Below are 18,461 nucleotides of genomic sequence, written 5' to 3'. Positions count from 1 at the left end.
GAGGCTTGAGGGCGTTTTACACCCCTAGTTAGATCCCCACGCGCACCTTTGGCACCCCGTCTTCTGGGATCCACGCTGAAGCGCCTTTGAAGCCCAATCTTGGCATCCACCCCACCCGGTACTAAAAAGAACTCCAAACCCGAAGCCCACCTAAAAAACTCCAATCGAAGCCCATAAGAAGCCCGACAAAAAAGCCTAACCGAAATCCACTAAAAGTTTAGCCGCATTTGTTGACTTCAAGAATGATGCAACACTCTTGTTCTACACTATTAAACAACCCACACCTCATAAGCCCTAGGATTCGCTACCACATAAGCTAGATCCAAAGGTTAGGGAGTGGTGTTGGATGTCCAGCACCACCCTTTTTTGTTATATTGATTGGTGTTAATTATTTGTCCCCACACCATTTATTCGGATCTTTTATTTTCTTTTCAATTCAGTGATTTATGTCCATAATATTTAGGCAAATATTATACAAATTCAATCTTGTCACTTATAAATGTTCCTCATAAATGTTTTAAGCTTTTAAGGGTTGCCTAAGCTTTTAAGGGTTGCCATGTTTTAAGACCCAATGTCGGTTTTAAATTACTTAATTGTGCATTTATAAAATCGACTCTTATAAAATAGAGGTCGGTATAAAATATGTGTATTTTCCACAAGGATATCAACAACGAATTTCATGAAATATGTCATTTGAATTCAAATATCGAAATTGATGTAATTTCACTAAATATCGAAAATGTTTATGGCTTCAATGCGGTTTAAGCACTAATCGGGACAAGTCCTCCAAAAGCTTATAACGATTAATGCCTTTAGCTAACCTATAATACATATGTCACATATAAGTAATATAACAACCTAAAACAAAATAAAGTAAAAAAACTACAAACCTAAGTGGTGGTCTGGTGGAGTGATAGCTGGTCTAAGAGTTTTCTTTGGTTGTTTTTCACTTTTTACGGTTTTGATTATTTTCTCGGTGAAATGAAACGTTTTCAATATATAGATTCGTGGGCTTTTCTTTTTTGGGGATTTTTGTTGGCTTAAATTTTTCATAAAAAACCTATAAAACTAGTAATCGGCGCTTTTTTTAAACCGATTTTTCGATTAATCGTCGATTAAAGCGGAAAAAATCGCCCGCTTTTATGGCACCCTTCGGACCTCTAATTAAATTTTTGTTGATCGGATAGGTCAAGGGGTGCATAAGCTTATCGCCCGATTAATAATAAACTTAAACCGCCAAGCCGCTCATACCTCTAAATTTTTTGTTGATCGGATCGGTCGAGGGGCGCATAACGCTTATGCGCCGATTAATAGGCGCTTAAACTGCCCAGGATTTGACTTGTAATGTTGGTAAATCAGATCAACTCATTATTGTGTGGTTCACTAGTTGAGCAGGTATTAGTTTGATTGGAATTAACTTTGACTACTCTCTTATGTTACATTAAGTTTCATAAAACATGAGAAAATTCAATCCGCTGCGGACTTGCAGTGCATGGAGTTGTTCACTTGACTTGACTCAACTTAATTGTTTCTTATATGTGGCACTCTTAGCTCACGTCTCTAACCCTTGGTTTTGGGCAATAGAGCCACCGCCCTACCTAGCTAATTTTAGCTTTAGTCATGATTAACTTCACCAAAAAGTCTTATTTGGTGGCGTACTAATAAGTGGGTAAATGTCTTATTTGTGTAAAGAGTGTCAAACTCAAGAAATGAACCATGACCATACCTACCTATTGACATTGTTTGGGCTGGTTGGGTTCTCATTTCTATCCATTTCTATAGTCATCCAAAAAAGATCAGGAAAAATGGTAGGTTAAGCTATTGGGCTGGTTGGGTCCTCATTTCTATCCATTTCTATTAGTCTACCGATTACAATACCTCGTTACAATATTGTTCGGGTATGTCATTTCTTTTGACATACTATAGTCCATAGTACAAACAATAGCGATATATTGCGATATATATCGAGATATCAGAAAATGACACATATTACATAATAAATATCACGATATGCTCCATAATATATTCAACTCTAAATATTGACGATATTTAAAATATATTTATATTTATGCTATATTTTGTGTAGTTAACAATTGCATTTAATATTTGAGGTTAATATTTATGAGGAATATTTAACAAATTATATTTAATATTTAACAATTATATTTATGAGGTTAATATTTGTGTAGTTAACAATTATATTTCAAATAAATATAAATCGGATATAAATTATACCGAAATTATATATCAAGAAATATCCATGATATTTGTCGATGAATTCAAAATGTCGAAATTGATGTAATTTCACTAAATGTCAAAAATGTTTATGACTTCACTATGCAATTTAAGCACTAATCGGGAGCAAGTTGCTCCAAAAGCTTATAGCGATTAATCGGAATTAATCGACTTAGCTAACCTATAATACATATGTCACATATAAGTCATATAAGTATATAACAACCTAAAACAAAATAAAGTAAAAAAACTACAAGCCTGAGTGGTGGAGTGATAGCCGGATCAAGACGAGTTTTCTTTGGTTGTTTTTCACTTTTTATGGTTTTGATTATTTCCTCAGTGAAGTGAAACGTTTTCAATATACCGACCTTTTCAATATATAGATTCGTGGGCTTTTCTTTTTTGGGATTTTTTGTTTTTTGTTGGCTTAAATTTAACAAAAAAAAAACCTATAAACCTATTAATCGGTGCTTTTTTTATACCAATTTTCCGACTAATCGCCGATTAAGCGAAGAAATCGCCCGTTTTATTGCACCCGCTCAGACCTCTAAATTTTTTCTCGATCGGATTGGTTGAGGGGCGCATAGCGCTTATGCAGCGTTTAAACTGCCCAGCCGCTCAGACCTCTAAATTTTTTCTTGATCGGATAGGTCGAGGGGCGGGGTGCTTATGCCCCGATTAAGCGGCGATTAATAGGCGCTTAAACTGCCCAGCCGTTCAGACCTCTAAATTTTTTGTTAATCGGATCGGTCGAGGGGGGTATAGCGCTTATGCGCCGATTAAGCGGAGATTAATAGGCGCTTAAACTGCCCAGGATTTGGCTTGTAATGTTTGTAATTCAGATCAACTCATTATTGTGTGGTTTGATTGTTCAGCAGGTATTAGTTTGATTGGAATTGACTTTGACTACTCTCTTATGTTACATTAAGTTTCATAAAACATGAGAAAACCATTCAATCCGGTTGCAGACTTGCAAGTACGCATGGAGTTGTTCACTGGCTTAACTCAACTTAATTGCTTCTTAGATGTGGCACTCTTAGCTGACGTCTCTAACCCTTAGTTTTTTGGCAATAGAGCCACCGCACCCTACCTAGCTAACTAGCTTTAGCCATGATTAATTTGACCCTCTTATACTAAGTGGGTAAAAGAGTAAAACTCAAAAATTGAACCATGATGATGGCACCTGCCTATCGACATTATTTGGGTCCTCATTTCTATCTACTTCTATACTCATCCAAAAAAATCAAGAGAAATGGTACGAAAGGCATACCCTATTACACTATTGTTCGGGTATGTCATTTCTTGTGACATATTATAGTCCATGGTACAAACTATTGCGATATATCGCGATATATATCGAGATATCATAAAAGGATACATATTACATAAAAATCACGATGTGCTCAAGGATATATCTCTCTCATTTAAAAAACGTGCCCCCACCTACAGTTTTTTCTCATACGTTGTTTTTTTTTCTTTTTTTCCGATTTTCCCCTCGCCAAATACTATTATTACAACCCATGCCACCCAAAATTTCGATGATTTTAGTAGAAATTCCAGACAAATTTTCAAAAATTATTTATTCCTATTTTATTTCGGTTTTATTTTAAGAGACCTCTTATTTTAATTTTTTTAACCCCACAAATTTTAACATATTTAGTCTAAATTAGTGAGTTAGCGGCAGAGTTAGCAATTCGTAATACGGCAAAAATTCGATACAGAAAATATTAGAATAAAATTCAAGTTTCGACAAGAATTTGTTTTTTCAATTCGGATTAAAAAAAACGGAAACGACAAAAGTTCCTGTTCATAAGTAATTTGAGTATAATACGAAGCTAAAATTTAAAAAATACGATAAAATTTGACAACATACTAAACTTATAGTGAAAATACGAATAATTCGCGAATTAATGATTTCTTGCTTAATTAACGAATTATTCCGTATCATTGATAAATACGACATTTTTAAACGTTTTCCAATTAAACGAAATAATTCATGAATAATTCGCCGAATTGCTAACTATGGTTAGTGGGACCTCCTTACATCTAGAACAACAATTCGGGTTGGAAATTTAAATTAATTTTTAATGATCGATTTAAATTTCAATTTTGGAATCGGGGTTTTTTATTAAGAGGACATCTAGGGTGCATCAGGGTGTATGAGTGCGCAGGAATGAGGGCCCTTGGACAGTACTTCTTTGTTGCAATACACCAGTACTTTTACCTATATGAGTGGCCCAGATGCTATACGCTGAGTACACCCTACACACACTAGCTTTTCGATATCCATAATATCCACGATATTTATCGATATTTTAGATGTATCCACGATATTTGCATATGAGACAATGTCAAATATCCCCAAAGAGAAAGATATATCCGCGATACATATCCATAAATCAGGAATCGATACTTTGCCATATCCTGATATTTTGTACTAACATTTCACATGCAAATATTGTGATATAGCATGTGATATTGTGGATATTTTGGGATATATCCAAAATATCGACATATATCATGGATATTGTGGATATTTCTTGATATATCTTGATATATAATTTATATTTATTTGAAATATAATGATAAATATTTCTCATAAATATTAACCTCAAATATTAAATACAATTGTTAGTTACATAAAATATCGCATATATTGTAAATATCGTTGATATTTACAGTTGAACTAGCATTCTGGCACGCGCGATGCCCCTGTTGTTTTTCACGCTTATTTTATGCTATCTATCCGAATTCAAAATCAATATGGTTAATAAAACCGAAAAGCTAGTGTGCGCACTGCGCAGGGTGTACTTAGCGTATATCATATGGGCCATTCTTTGATATAGCATCAGGGTGTACTCTAAAACCGAAAACCTTATGGATATTCTTTGATATATCATGATATTTAATAATTTATATTTATTTGAAATATAATAGTAAATATTAAATAACCTACACAAAATATCGCCAATTATCCCAAAACATCACAAAATATCAATAAATATCACAAATATCAATATATATATATATATATATATAAACATATCGTGATATTTATATATCTTTTGTTGACATATGGATATATATCATGAAATATCACGATATGGATATTTTGTACTATTGGTGAAACAATATCAAATATCCCTAAAGAGGGGGATATATATCCACGATACATATCGAGAAATTGGGTATCGATAAATACTCATATCCTCATATTTTGTACTATGCTATAGTCATCCCAAAATTTTCTTGTTGAAAAATACACATAATTTCAAAATTTCATTAGGCACTTCATTTTATTATTGATGTCCATAAATAAAATACACGTATTTAATTAAGTAATTTAAATAAGGGGTTTTTTTACTTAACCCCCACGGATGTACTCCCATTTGGCGATAACCCCCCATTTTAAAAAAATCATTACCGATTGCCCCCCACTCCGTTTGTTTTGTGAGTACCGTCAGTTGATATTTTCCATATTGCCCATTTTACCCCTATTATATAGCGGGAATATTTGAAAGAAAGCCCCCCACATTAAAAAACATAAAACATAAACACGATTTGTGTAAAACCCCCTAAATATGCCCTAATTTTATCCGATCATTCTCTCTCTCTAACACTGTTGATCTTCTTCTCGTTTGATTGTGGTCACTTCTCTGTCTTTCTCTTTCGTTCTCACTTCACTTATTTCACTGGTAAGTTCACTCTCATTATTTACTTTTTCATATGAAATTAAAAAAAAAATACACATTTATGTTTGTCGGGTTGTTTTGTAGTTTGGGGTGTTTATTTTGTGACATTTGGAATTTTATATTCATGTTCCCTTTGTAATGATGATTGTATGATCAAAAAAAAATGTTTGATTTGTAATACTATGTTTCCCGTTTCAGAAGAATGTCTGTTAGAGGGTATAAGATTTTAAGGATATATTTTAATAGAAAATGGAGAGAAGCAACTAGGGATGGTGTTAGGCGTTATGTGTATGTGGGTTGATACAGACTTGATTGATGGTGATGTAGCAAATATGGTAGAATTGGTTGTTTGGATCACATGTAAAATTGATTGTCCCCCAAACCCTATCACTACACCATAACAGCTTATTTGTAACGGATATACATCCGTTACAAAAAATATTATTAACTGTTATTTTCCATCGACACAAATTAGTAACGGATATTAGTAACGGTTATAAAGTGTTAGCAAATTTAACAACGGTTATAAAATGTTACTGAAATTAATTTCAACAACACTTATCAACCGTTAGTGAATTATTAGTAACGGTTATTAATTTTGTTATAGGTAAAACGGGTTTAAACTAGAAACAGCTCGATGAAATCTAAATTATGTTCATATTGAAGTAAACAAGTATTGAAGTAAACAGACTAATAAAATAGTTTGTCATTCAAAATTTAATAACTTCTGAGGGAACTAGCCTTTCCTGACATACAAGAACTTGACAGATAAACTATAGAGGTTCCTTAAATGCAATTGCAACATAGTACCTAACCTTTCCACTAATAGGTAGCAAGACATGTAACTATGCACGTACTTCTCTAGACACGCATCCTAGAATGTTGCTTTAGTAACCAAACATGACTTTATTTTTCCTTTTTGTATCGCTACATGTTTTGCAATAAATGGCTAGTATTTATTGAAGAATGATTCTAGATTATTGAAGAATATGACATGTTGCTTTAATAACCATACATACCAATATGTATAAATAGAAGATCATCAAGGTAATTCTATAAAAACGAAGGACCTATCCTCTTCCTAGATATAATGTAAACTGAACTATAATCGAATGCCAAATTAAATGAATAACCTTTTGTTTGTCTTCCATATTGATTGTTTACTTAGAACCTAGATAATGCTATTTAAACATTAAGATAGTAACGTTCAAACAAGTCTCATTTCAAAGAATATGTTAAAGTTAGTTATGAACTCATACCTCATGTAGAGCTACTTGTGCATCATCCAAACTCTCCGCGCTCCATTCTTCACCATTTACTATTAGAACTACTATCTTCAACCACTAAATTTGCATGAGGCAACCTATATGGCACCACAAATACGATGTGAACAAGGCCAATTAATACCGTACCAAAAATATCAACAAACAAAATAATAGAAGAAACCAAATGAAACTGCTTGAAAAAATAACAATTAACATAATCACTATTCACTAACCTTACTTGTATCAAACAGCAAGCCAGGTACTTCCAGTGACGAGTAGTGTTGCACTTTGCCATCAAAGATGAGGCCTCAAATGCACTGTTGGGTTGCGCCGATGCATGTCGGAGAGCTATTTAATACAATTGCTAAGAGTTTTTCAAGCCTGGCGAAAGGGAACATTAAAAAATGCGTTGACAAGCTCAGTTTAACCATTTGTTCAATACCACTTGTTGGCAACCCAAGCGAAGCACTGATATTGTCATAATAGTTCATTAGTGTCAAATTTTATACTAAAAGGCCTAATCCTCGTCATCATATATACATAGGTGCCATAATCCAGTCATATTTTGGGAGGAGGTGGTATAGGCATCCATGGTAATTGCAGCTCGATCTAAAAATCTGTGGGAAGGAAAATTATGCTAATTAAGTGAACATAAACTTTAATTTGTTCTGTTAGTAAGGAAATTGTGGGAGTGTGCTTGCACTGTTAGAATGGCGTACCCCTACAAAATTTTGCACGCACCAGAATAGACATTTACATCGGATTAAACTTCTTTTCTTTGTATCATCAAAAATCAAAGTATATATATATGGATTTAAAAGAGACACACATAACTACTAAATGGGAGTACGGGACAAGTCTGACAAACACTGATTTTGGCAGTTTGGAACGGTCTTGGCTTGGCGTGTCTCTGTTCACTGCGTACTGCCTGCCTAAAATGAAAGCACACTAAACTTACTGTTCTCTCATTTTAGCCAGTAGTCAGTAGCCAACAGCCACACACCTAACAAGTCCACAGCAAGTTCGTTCCACACTGGCAAAATTCGTATAGTGACAGGAGCAATGCTTCAAGATAAAGCTGGGTGAAGATGGATGGGTTGCATAATGACAGCAAATGCAGCCAGTCGTGTAAGCTCATCCAGTTATCCACGTTTTGTTTTCTTTTTCTTTCTTTTTTCCTCATTTTTATTTTTTGTTACGAGGAAAAAACCTTTTTCACTTGATTAACACCAGAAAATGTACATGCAAATTAACCATCATAGAGGTGAATTACCTCTCTGCGAATTCTATTGCTGTTTCTCCGGGTTTCAGGTTTTGTGGTTCCAAGTACCACACACCACAAACAACAACCTAACGAGGTCATGAGGCGCAACAAATGCATTGTGAATGATTGTCTGCAAAACAAGAAGTTTGATGGAACACAATTTGGAAGCAATACATCATTTGGAGATAGATACCTAAGAGAAATAGAGCATATATGAAATTCCTGTGTAACTACAGAATCCCCATCCATAGGCCACACATCTCACTTGCACAAAGGTGGAAACAATTCTACACCAAAGAATTTAAACCTATAGTGGGGCAATTTGGTATTAATAATCCGCCAATCTAGATATGATCCGATTTGTGAAATAAATTTGTGTAGGTTTTTTTCTTTGAAAATGACCAAGTGAACCTCACCTCATATAGGCTTTCACATTATTATTATTTTTTATCAGTAAAATTCAATTCATTAATAGCATAAAGATCTGATGTTACAAATGATAGGCTAAGTAGCAAGGAGCTACTCATATAGGCTTACACATAATGGATACATTGAGTGATTCATCATTTACAACAAATCCAAAAAGCTACGGTATACAACAAGTACTAGGTATCACACCTTGCAAGTGTTTAAAGTGCATAACTATCCTATTGACGCTCCTACCGGTTTCATAGGCGGTACAATAAATAGGAGTGCAACCATACAAACAACATATTATTTTGAGATGAATTGGTGCCCTTAAAGTAGGTGCTTACTTTTCTTTGTTCGAAAAGCATCCACAAAAATTTGTTGTACTTGATTGCAATTGGGCAAACGTGCAGCCAAGCTCAAACGCTCCACGGAGAGAAAAAGGTAAACAACAGTTTAAGGATAATGGGAGACATTTGAGATAAACACATAACGAGAAGACACCATTGTAAATTCAAGAATTGTTCATGAACTAACAATTCTGCTATTGAAAACTTTAGACGGACCTGAGTCGTTAAATGAAACTAAATAAGACTCAAGATAAATCTAAATAAACATGCTTCAACTGTTTCAACATGCTAGATGGTGTGTGCTTCTATAGCAAAATAAAAAAAAATTAACTGTTCTCCAGTGATACATAATTGACACAACTCAATAGAAAAGTTTCGTTAGCAAGTGAAACTTCAAACCGCATTAGATGTGGAGTCCAATCTTTTAATAATTAGATGTCACATGCCCACGTCAGAGTTCATTTGCTAATGGCATGAACATGTTCAGTTAAGGTGTAGGATGTAAGTTTTTCACTAGGATAGAAAACTAGCTGTCTCCTCTCCATTAAGCACTTTCTCACCCGGTATGGGTTGTTAAGGAACTATAAATTCCATCATAATTTCAATGTCACCAACGAACAAGATTTCCCCCTTTTTCCTGGGTAAGAACAGGATAATTTTCAAAGCTCATATCAGGGCATGTGATATTCAACAAAGAAATCCTTAAAAGCGAAAGCACAAATGGATAGAAATCTTCTTGAACGTGACTATGTAGTGGTTATTAACACAGGTTCCTTCTGGAAATATAAGAAGGGGATTGTTGTCAGCTCCTTGAACATGTTCTCTTAACCTGCATGATAAAAATAACTCAATTCAGTTTCCATATGCAACTTATAATTCATCAGATACTCAAATAGCACAATGCTTACTTTCTTGCCACAATTTCACGATCTTTTGCCTCTTGAGCGATTGAACCAGATGCAACCAACACTCCAGAATTGTACTCTGCAGTAGTCCTGTAGATAATATTGATGAATGGAAAGAAATGAACAGTTTCTTGTATTTCATATGCAAACATCCTATTAGGGCCTCAACCTAGGAAAGGTAACAAAGCCAAATGCATTTTCAGTATGGTGCTTTAAGGCATTATATAAAAGTCGATGAACCACTGGCTATAAATTGTTATTTTTAATTTCTATTCAGTCACAATCATGTGAACTTCAGAAAAAGAAAGACCGTGATAGCGATATTCACTGGTGAATAAAGTTATTTTTAATTTCTATTCTCACTTTTATAACCCTCAAAAACTAGTGATTTTGGATATTCACTGGTGCTAGTCCAAAGGAAAAATGAAGCACAAGAGTTGGACTCTTGAGGAGTCCTCTTAAATATTCTGTTGGTCAACAATATTCTGATGGTCTTCAACTTCCTGATCTAATAAGGAAGAAGCTTGATGACCCAGTTCATGAATACTAACTTCTAAGCTTGGGTTTCAGGTTCCTTTGACTGGGTAGCCTTAACGTGAGATTTTTTCACATGATTAGAGCTTTACACTTTTCTTTTCTTTCTTTTATCTCTGGGGATAGCTAAAACTAAGATATGTACATGAGATAAGAAAAGGCACACAGACAATAACATTATATATCTTACCAACCCATCCAGGGATGCTTGACAAAATGACAAAGAAATCACATCATTTAGTGTGATGGCTAAAGATGGGTATTTTTTTTTTGGCCGGTATCTAACAAAATTTAAGACTAAATTGTTCGTCCCATATTAAAGACAAGGAAAAAAGTCCTCAATATTTCAAGATAAATCATACGACGGGTTCTTTTCTCAGTTGGGACTACGAAGGCCATCCTAAATTAAAGACGACCCAAGCTCGTCCTAAGACCCCCATCCTTTTTTAACAATTCTGGTGTAGTGTAATATGTTATCACGTACGTATTGATCCCAATAGAATCCATGGAACCTACAGTTATTAATTGCAAACAACATCATGAGATGTTTAACTCTACCTTAAAAGGGAAGAAATAGGAAAATCTGACTTAACAAGATTGATAAACCTGCAGTGCTTATGCTACTGAACCTTGAGAATATATCGATCTTTCAATTAGCCGCATCTCACCTAGTATTGAGTTAACAAGGATGACTTACCTGCACCAACCTGGCCATCAACATGAAAGTTAAGTGCAAATTAGTAGTGTTAAAGTAAAAGTGGAAAGAAAGAAAGAAAAAAAAAGGATCTCAAACCACATTGTACACGACCTGAAACCTTAAGTAACATCAACAATAAAAGGAATATAAGAATGCAAATGGCCATAGTATAGCTTGTGGAGAGAAGTTTCTAATTTTGTCGTTCAATAAATTGTACAACCATAGCCCTGTAAAAAGTAGCTATGGGAAAGAGAAATAGATAACAAAACACAACAAGAGAGCGCATAATCAGTTTTATCTCTTAAAATATTGGCCATCACACTTAAGGAACGCAATCCTTGCTCCTCTTTACAAAGCGTTAAGGTAACAAAATAAAATCTATGTATATTCACGCCTTCAGACTCCTAAATACTTACCATTGGGTTCTATATCAAAGCCCAAAAAAACAAAAATATATATCTTACCCAAACTTTGATTTGGATCGAGTGCTCCATTGACTATGTTGACGAAGATTTGCACTCATTTTTCATATTAAGTTCCTCCATAATCTGAGGATATATAGTTTCAAGATGCTACGTGGAGGAGGGGACTGTAAAGGCAGACCACAGAGCATAACAAAAGAAGTGTCTCATACGGACAAATGACTGAAATTAGTAAGCCTAAGAGTTTCTATACGTACGCCTATTCGTTGTGTGCTTGGGGCATAAGTGAACTACGTTCCCCAGAATAAGTTGTCATTGCTTTTTACACTTGTAACCGTGCTCTCAATAAGCTCAATAAACCTCAAGTGTGTTAGAATTCAGTAGTTCATACTATCGATTAAATGGCTTGCCACATTCCCAAACACCTAAAACTATCGATTATCAAATAAAGTATACCATTGCAGACACTTCCATGAACTTATACAAGATGCTTAGTGGCAGATACTTGCAAAGGTGGAAAAACAAACAAGGCTTAAATCATCAACTGCAGTATCAATAATTCATATCACAGAGTATCAAATGACAAAAATAATGCATGAACCTCAGTACAACCTATGAATAACTGAACTAAATTCAGCTGTAAGTTAATTAAATGCTCAAAACTAACTAAATATATGAAATAAAAACTACTCATATCATAAAACGATTGCTAGACTCAATATAGAGGATAATTTACCCGTCCTTTAGAAAAAAGAGAGCCCCAAGTTGACACAAGACTCAGTACTCACTCACTCACCACTCTGCGATAATGGATTCAGAAAATTTGTAGTTAATAAGATGAGGAAAACAATATTATGTTCGAAATATTAACAAAGTTGTCATTTTTCAGGGAACATGGACCAGATCGAAAGCTTTAAGAGCAAATAAAGCTTGAACTTTAAAAACAAAATTATTCGAACTTCCTTTCGCCCAATTAAGTTGTTTCAAAATTAATTTCAAGACAGTCATCAAACTTTGTACTCTACGAAACTGAAATACTATTTGAGAATTACAGATCTATTTAAATGAAATCAGTGAGAGAGACGGTGTTACATACCTTGCAGAGAGATGAAGGTTTTGGCACTTTAAGAGAAAGCAAGGAGCATCTTCAAGGCGATATCTCATAACTGGGCGATTATGGAGGAGAAAGAACAAAAGGAGGGAGAGAGGACGACTTACCAAGAGGAAATCAAAATCCTAGCCGCGGCTACACCACTCCTTTTCCCTTTTCACTAGTTTCTCATTTTTCTTTTTGTGTTTTTAGTTTTTATATTCTTTTTTCTATTATATTAGGTTTTTCGTATGTAACTTTGTCACACATGCATAAGCGTTAGAAAATATCCCGGAAACGTTACATAATAATTCTAGTATTTGCACAAATGGTTAGTAACGGTTATAAAAATTGTCAACGGATAATGAATGTGAAAAATTACCTAACGGATCAATATGTGTTACTAATAAGAAATCTCAATGGTTGCAAAATCACCCAAATGGTGTAGTGTATACTTGAGATTAGTTGGGCTGATGGAGAAAACATAAGACAAATTGTGTCTGATGCTGATTTGTTTTATATGTGGGGTCATGCAAGTAGAGATAGGAGGGGGTATAACCATTTGTATGTCAAAATTATTGAAGTGGAAGAGCTGAGCAGTACTGATGATGAGGATAATTTTAGTGAGTATCCACCCACAGACTATGAAGTAGAAGAAAGTGATGATGATGTCATATATGTTGATGGCATACTATGTAAGAAATGACAAGATTTTGATCTTGATGAATGGCCAACAGTTGAAGAAGTTGATAGAATGATAGACTTGACAAGTGGCTCTTTTAAGGGTAAAAAATTGTTGGAATATAATACTGTTGGTGATGGGCTTGGGTCTGGGTCCAATACTTCCAAAGATCTTAGGTCTAATACTATTGGTGATGGGCTTGGTGTTAGTGATGCAGAAAAGTCTCAAAGCTCTACCCAAAGGAAGAGGAATAGTAGGAGAAGTTCTCACTCCCAAAGATCTTATTCTCGAGTTGCAGGTACGTTTTGTTCTTTATTATCTTTTTTCTTGAGATGTCTTCATATTTCTGAAAAATGTTTTATTGATTTTAGCAGATAAAACAGGCCATGGTGAGTTTGATGACACTTTAAACTTTGACTTTGTGAACTTTGGAGTGGAAATGTAATGTTGCTCAAAGCCGATAATGTGACAAATGCACAATGGTATGTTACATATTAGGGGCCCCTACATATTATTTTACATTTTATTTTTTATTTTGTACTGTACAAGAAATAGGTTATGATATATCTCATGATATATACTTACTAGATCTGTTTGATAAACCAGCAAGGCCAGAAAGACCACAAGTTGATGTGAATCAGATTGATGCAGAAGAGGCATACCACAGTTGTGAATCAACAGATGAGGAATACATCCCTTCTGAATGTGATAGTGATATTGAATTTGATGTCTATGTTGTTGGAGAGCATGAGCATGAGCTTGATGAAGATGTAAGCAATGTCGGTAGAGTTAGTGATGTTGTAAATAGAACATTCAACATACGAACTAATAAAGGTGTTACTAGTGGTGCAAAACCATTGATTTTGGAGGTTGGTCAGACTTGGAAAGACAGGTATGAATTAAGGGATTACATTAGACTTTATGCTATTAGTAATAAGTTCATATTGAAGCAGACAAGAAATGACAGTGATAAGATGGAGTAGAAATGCAAGTCGCAGGATTGTAAATGGAGGTGTTATGTCAGGGTGATGACAAATGGTCATACAATGAAGTGTAGAAGCATGAATGATATACATACATGTGTTGGTGATGCAGAAGACAGGAATCCAATGGCAAATGCCCAGTGGATAGCAAGTCAAATTGAGATAGAAATGAGGCTGCATCATAGGAGTTTTACTCCTAATGACATCAAAGAAGAAATAATGCATAAGTTTCAGGTAAGGATTAAGTATTGGCAGGCTTGGCATGCAAGAACCATAGCTGTAACGCCCGTATTTTTAAAAATACGTTTTCTCTATTTAATTAATTAAATTAAGTATTTATTTATTTTCAAAATTCGTCGGATTGGACTCGGGATACGTGGGCCTGGTTTTGGGCCGAAGTTAGGTGTTTGGGCTTGGGTTTAGGACCCAAGTATATAAACACATTGTTACGAAAAATAGGGGTTGGAGAAATAATAAAATAATGAAAATGGAGGCAAGATGAAAAGCCGGATTTCACGGAGGGTGGAGCCACTGACGAATCGGGCTAGGAGGATTCGTCGAGCTGGTCATACAGGTGAGTAGCTATTTTGCTATTTCACCGGATTTGTAGTTTACATATATCGGCATATACTGTTTATGTTTTTTTATATTGTTCATCATCCGGTTGTATTGGACTTCGTGCCATTGGTTTTATTAAATTTTGATAAATTTGGTTTGTATTAAACTATCGAAATCTTGTTGATTTGGGAAAACTGCTCGAACTCTGTAAAAAGGTGTTAATGGCGGCCGGAGAAAACCGCCCGATAATGGTTTTAGTTGAACTATTATGGGTTGTTAATTTGAACTTCGTGGGGTGGCGTTATAGATGGTGGTAGTGGGGGCTGTCGATAGGGAACATTGGAAGCTCCCAAGAGGATAATGGCGCAACGCCATAACCTCTTGAGCCTCTTGAAGGTTTTAGATGTTTGTGTTTGTTGTTTGGGTTTTGGTGGGTATTTGATTGGTTGTTGATGTATGATTGAAGTAGCTAGTGTAGTGTAGCGATGGTGGGTGGTCATCCAAATGAAGCTTGGAGGAGAAGCTAATGGCGCACGCCATTCTTGGGACTTGGGGTTTATGCGTTTTTAACAATTGTTTGAACTATGTTTGGTTATTGGTTGGTTAGTGGTGGTTGAGAGTTATGTGGGGCTGTCGATTTGAGCTTGGAACAAGCTCTAATGGTGGCCGAAATTCCATATCTAGATTTAGGAATAGTTTTTGGTTTTTATGATTTTCGGTTTTTGCTTTTGTTAAAGGTGTTGGGTTTTTCAAATTTAGTTAAACCGATGTGTTGAAAGGGGAGGACGATCGGTTTTGGTGGTGGCCGGTTTTAGCTGGTGGTGGAGGAGGAGAATGGGTGAGGAAGAAAGAAGAACCGATCGGCTTGGGCTTGGGCCTAGGTCGGTTTCAGTTTTTGGGCCGACCTTGTTTTGTTGTTGGGCCCGATTCTATTTTGGTTTTAGTTGGGCCTTATTTGATTTGTTTGTATGGGCCGGATTTTGTTTTGGTTGGTTTGGTCCATTTTTTCTTTTAAGCCTTTGGGCGAGGAACTTAGATTGTTTTGTTGGGCGGTTTGATTAAAGTTTTGGACCCGAACCACTTAACCTGTTTTTGGGCCCGTTTCTAATATTGCTTGGGCGATCCATATAATTTAATATAGATCCCATTTGGGTGGGTAGAATTAATAAATTGGTTTTAGACTTTCGGGTTCTAAGGTTTGGGCTTGGCCAGTTGGGTCCGAACCATCACCTTGGTCATGAGCCCATGAGCCATGCACATTGACCTTAGCCATGAACCATGGCTATGACCCTGAACCTGTCGAACACGGAAACGATAGTTTGACTTTGACTTTGACCGTTGACTGTGGAACGTTGACTTTTTCCAGTTTTTCACATATTTGTTTATATGGACAAATATAGTAATAAAATATTATCGAATATTGTATAACTTGGTTGGTCATTATCTAATTAAGATTTGACGTGAGTAGTGTGTAAAGCATATATATATTGGGCTTTGATTGTGGACTGTGGACTGTTTAATTGTGCTACATTTTATGTTGTAAATGGTATAGACAAATCCAATGCTAAAATACTGTGGAAGCTAGTATAAATTTGGTTGTCAGTATCTAGAAAAGATTTGACGTTGATATTGTGACGTTATATAATATGTTGTGATATATATATTAAATGCAATAGTTTTGGGGAAATAAATGTATAAACACTCTATTATTATATATGTGAGATGCTACTATGAGGTAGTATAGTATTGAGGAATATTTGCCCACGGGAGTATGATGTAGTGCAATAATATATTGGCACGTGAAAGAATGAAAGTGGTTATGTGAAATAACTGAGATATTTCTATATTTTGTGGCTTAGTGCAATAAGGCAATTGACCTGCACGTGATATAGTGGAATGTTTATGAGTCATTAATGTATGACACCGAATAAATTACGATACGAAAATCCTAGAACCCTCGACTACCACAACTCATGTGATTGGCCCTTCCGGCGTTTGATTAATCTGAATGGCCTTGGGCGTTACGGCGTTTGATTAATCTGAATGGCCTTCGGCGTAAATAATGTGATTGGCCCTCCTAGCGTTTGATAAAAGGCTGAATGGCCCTCTGGCGTAGCGAATAGTGGCTTGATTATTCCGTTCGCAAAATAGAACGATGGCGTGATATTTTATGCGAATAGTGGCAATACTTACATAGATTTGGCTTACGTGAGGATTTACGGTGTGTGGCATCCCGCTCGAGGGTGGTTACGCACGGAGTGGCTCATTATGTAAGGGAGGCATGTGGATGTACATGTTCGGGGGTTGGGTTGCGATTGTGGTAGCCGGGAAACTAGGTAAGACATAGATCGGCGTGAATTTTAGGGACACGCAAAGAAAGCCCGAAATAATCTAATTATGGTAATATGTTTAGTTGGTTATTTGTTTAGTTAAAATCTAAAAAATACTCGATGGAGGAACTACATGCCTTATTTATGATCGCGATATAGTTTGTTGTGTGGTTAGTGGGAAGTTAAAGGCCTCGATTGGAGGAACTACTGCCCTAAATTATTGTACTTAAAGATGTTGTTTTAGTCGTTTGAAAGTTAAAGCCTCGATGGAGGAACTAACTGCATTATGGATTTTGTATATATATGTATATTATATGTTGTATTTTAGGGCCACTCACACCAGCATTGTTTATAATCGACCCGATTTGCATGTTTGCTTATCGGGTGTGTTCGATAAATGAACATAGTTGATAAGTCTTGACAGGTTTAGTGATGAAGAAGATTGGTTCTTTGCTTGTGGTTTTGCGTTAGCATTGCATCTCAAGTTGTGTTTTGTTTTCCCTTGAGGTGATATAGATTTTTGAGTCTTGACGATGTTTTCACGATATTTTCATTTGTAATTTTAATTAAAGAGTTATTGAAAAGAGATTTGTAACCTAATCTTATTTGTAAATTTTTGTAATGAAGATGGTATTATTTAAGTTAAAATTTTTTATTGGTTTTAATTATCCGCATATTTAAAACTGTTTATGGGTTTTTGGAAGTTGAGAGTGCGTCACACTTCGGAGATCGAGGAGTCGGGGACAAATAATGTTTTTCCGAATTCTGTCGAAATTCGGGGTGTGACAATAGCAATGGAGAAAATACATGGAAGCTATGATCTTTCATATGCAAAATTGCCTGAGTTGTGTAGGCAACTTGTTGCTTCTAACCATGGAAGTGTTGCAATACATTCTAGGCATGAGAATTTCCATACTTTTACAACTCTACGTGTTGCTTTCAAGGCTGCTCTAGATGGATTTGTACAAGGGTGTAGGCCTATGATAGGACTAGATGGTTGTTTCTTGAAGGGGTAACATGGAAGTGTGTGTCTATCCATCATTGCT

At 35.4% G+C, this 18,461-nt stretch overlaps 2 long non-coding RNA genes across 4 annotated transcripts; both read right to left on the bottom strand.

The window, feature by feature from the left end:
• Positions 1 to 7,044: 7,044 nt before the first annotated feature.
• Positions 7,045 to 8,623, bottom strand: LOC147473097 (uncharacterized). Its single transcript, XR_015210583.1, has 3 exons — positions 8,466 to 8,623; positions 7,426 to 7,573; positions 7,045 to 7,290 (listed from the first exon to the last, which is right to left on the bottom strand). It is a non-coding gene; the product is annotated as an uncharacterized LOC147473097 (long non-coding RNA).
• A 1,314-nt stretch (positions 8,624 to 9,937) lies between these two features.
• Positions 9,938 to 12,465, bottom strand: LOC147473096 (uncharacterized). 3 transcript variants are annotated; one of them, XR_015210584.1, is made up of 3 exons: positions 11,212 to 12,465; positions 10,123 to 10,209; positions 9,938 to 10,043 (listed from the first exon to the last, which is right to left on the bottom strand). It is a non-coding gene; the product is annotated as an uncharacterized LOC147473096 (long non-coding RNA). The 3 variants fall into 3 exon arrangements; XR_015210586.1 differs by having other exon boundaries at positions 11,260 to 12,463; XR_015210585.1 differs by having other exon boundaries at positions 11,322 to 12,460.
• Positions 12,466 to 18,461: the final 5,996 nt, after the last annotated feature.

The sequence above is a fragment of the Coptis chinensis genome, unplaced genomic scaffold, assembly GCF_015680905.1.
Source record: "Coptis chinensis isolate HL-2020 unplaced genomic scaffold, ASM1568090v1 utg4887_pilon_pilon, whole genome shotgun sequence".
NCBI lineage: Eukaryota > Viridiplantae > Streptophyta > Magnoliopsida > Ranunculales > Ranunculaceae > Coptis > Coptis chinensis.
Note: the sequence above shows the minus strand (reverse complement) of the source record. Positions and strands in the feature narration are given on the sequence as shown.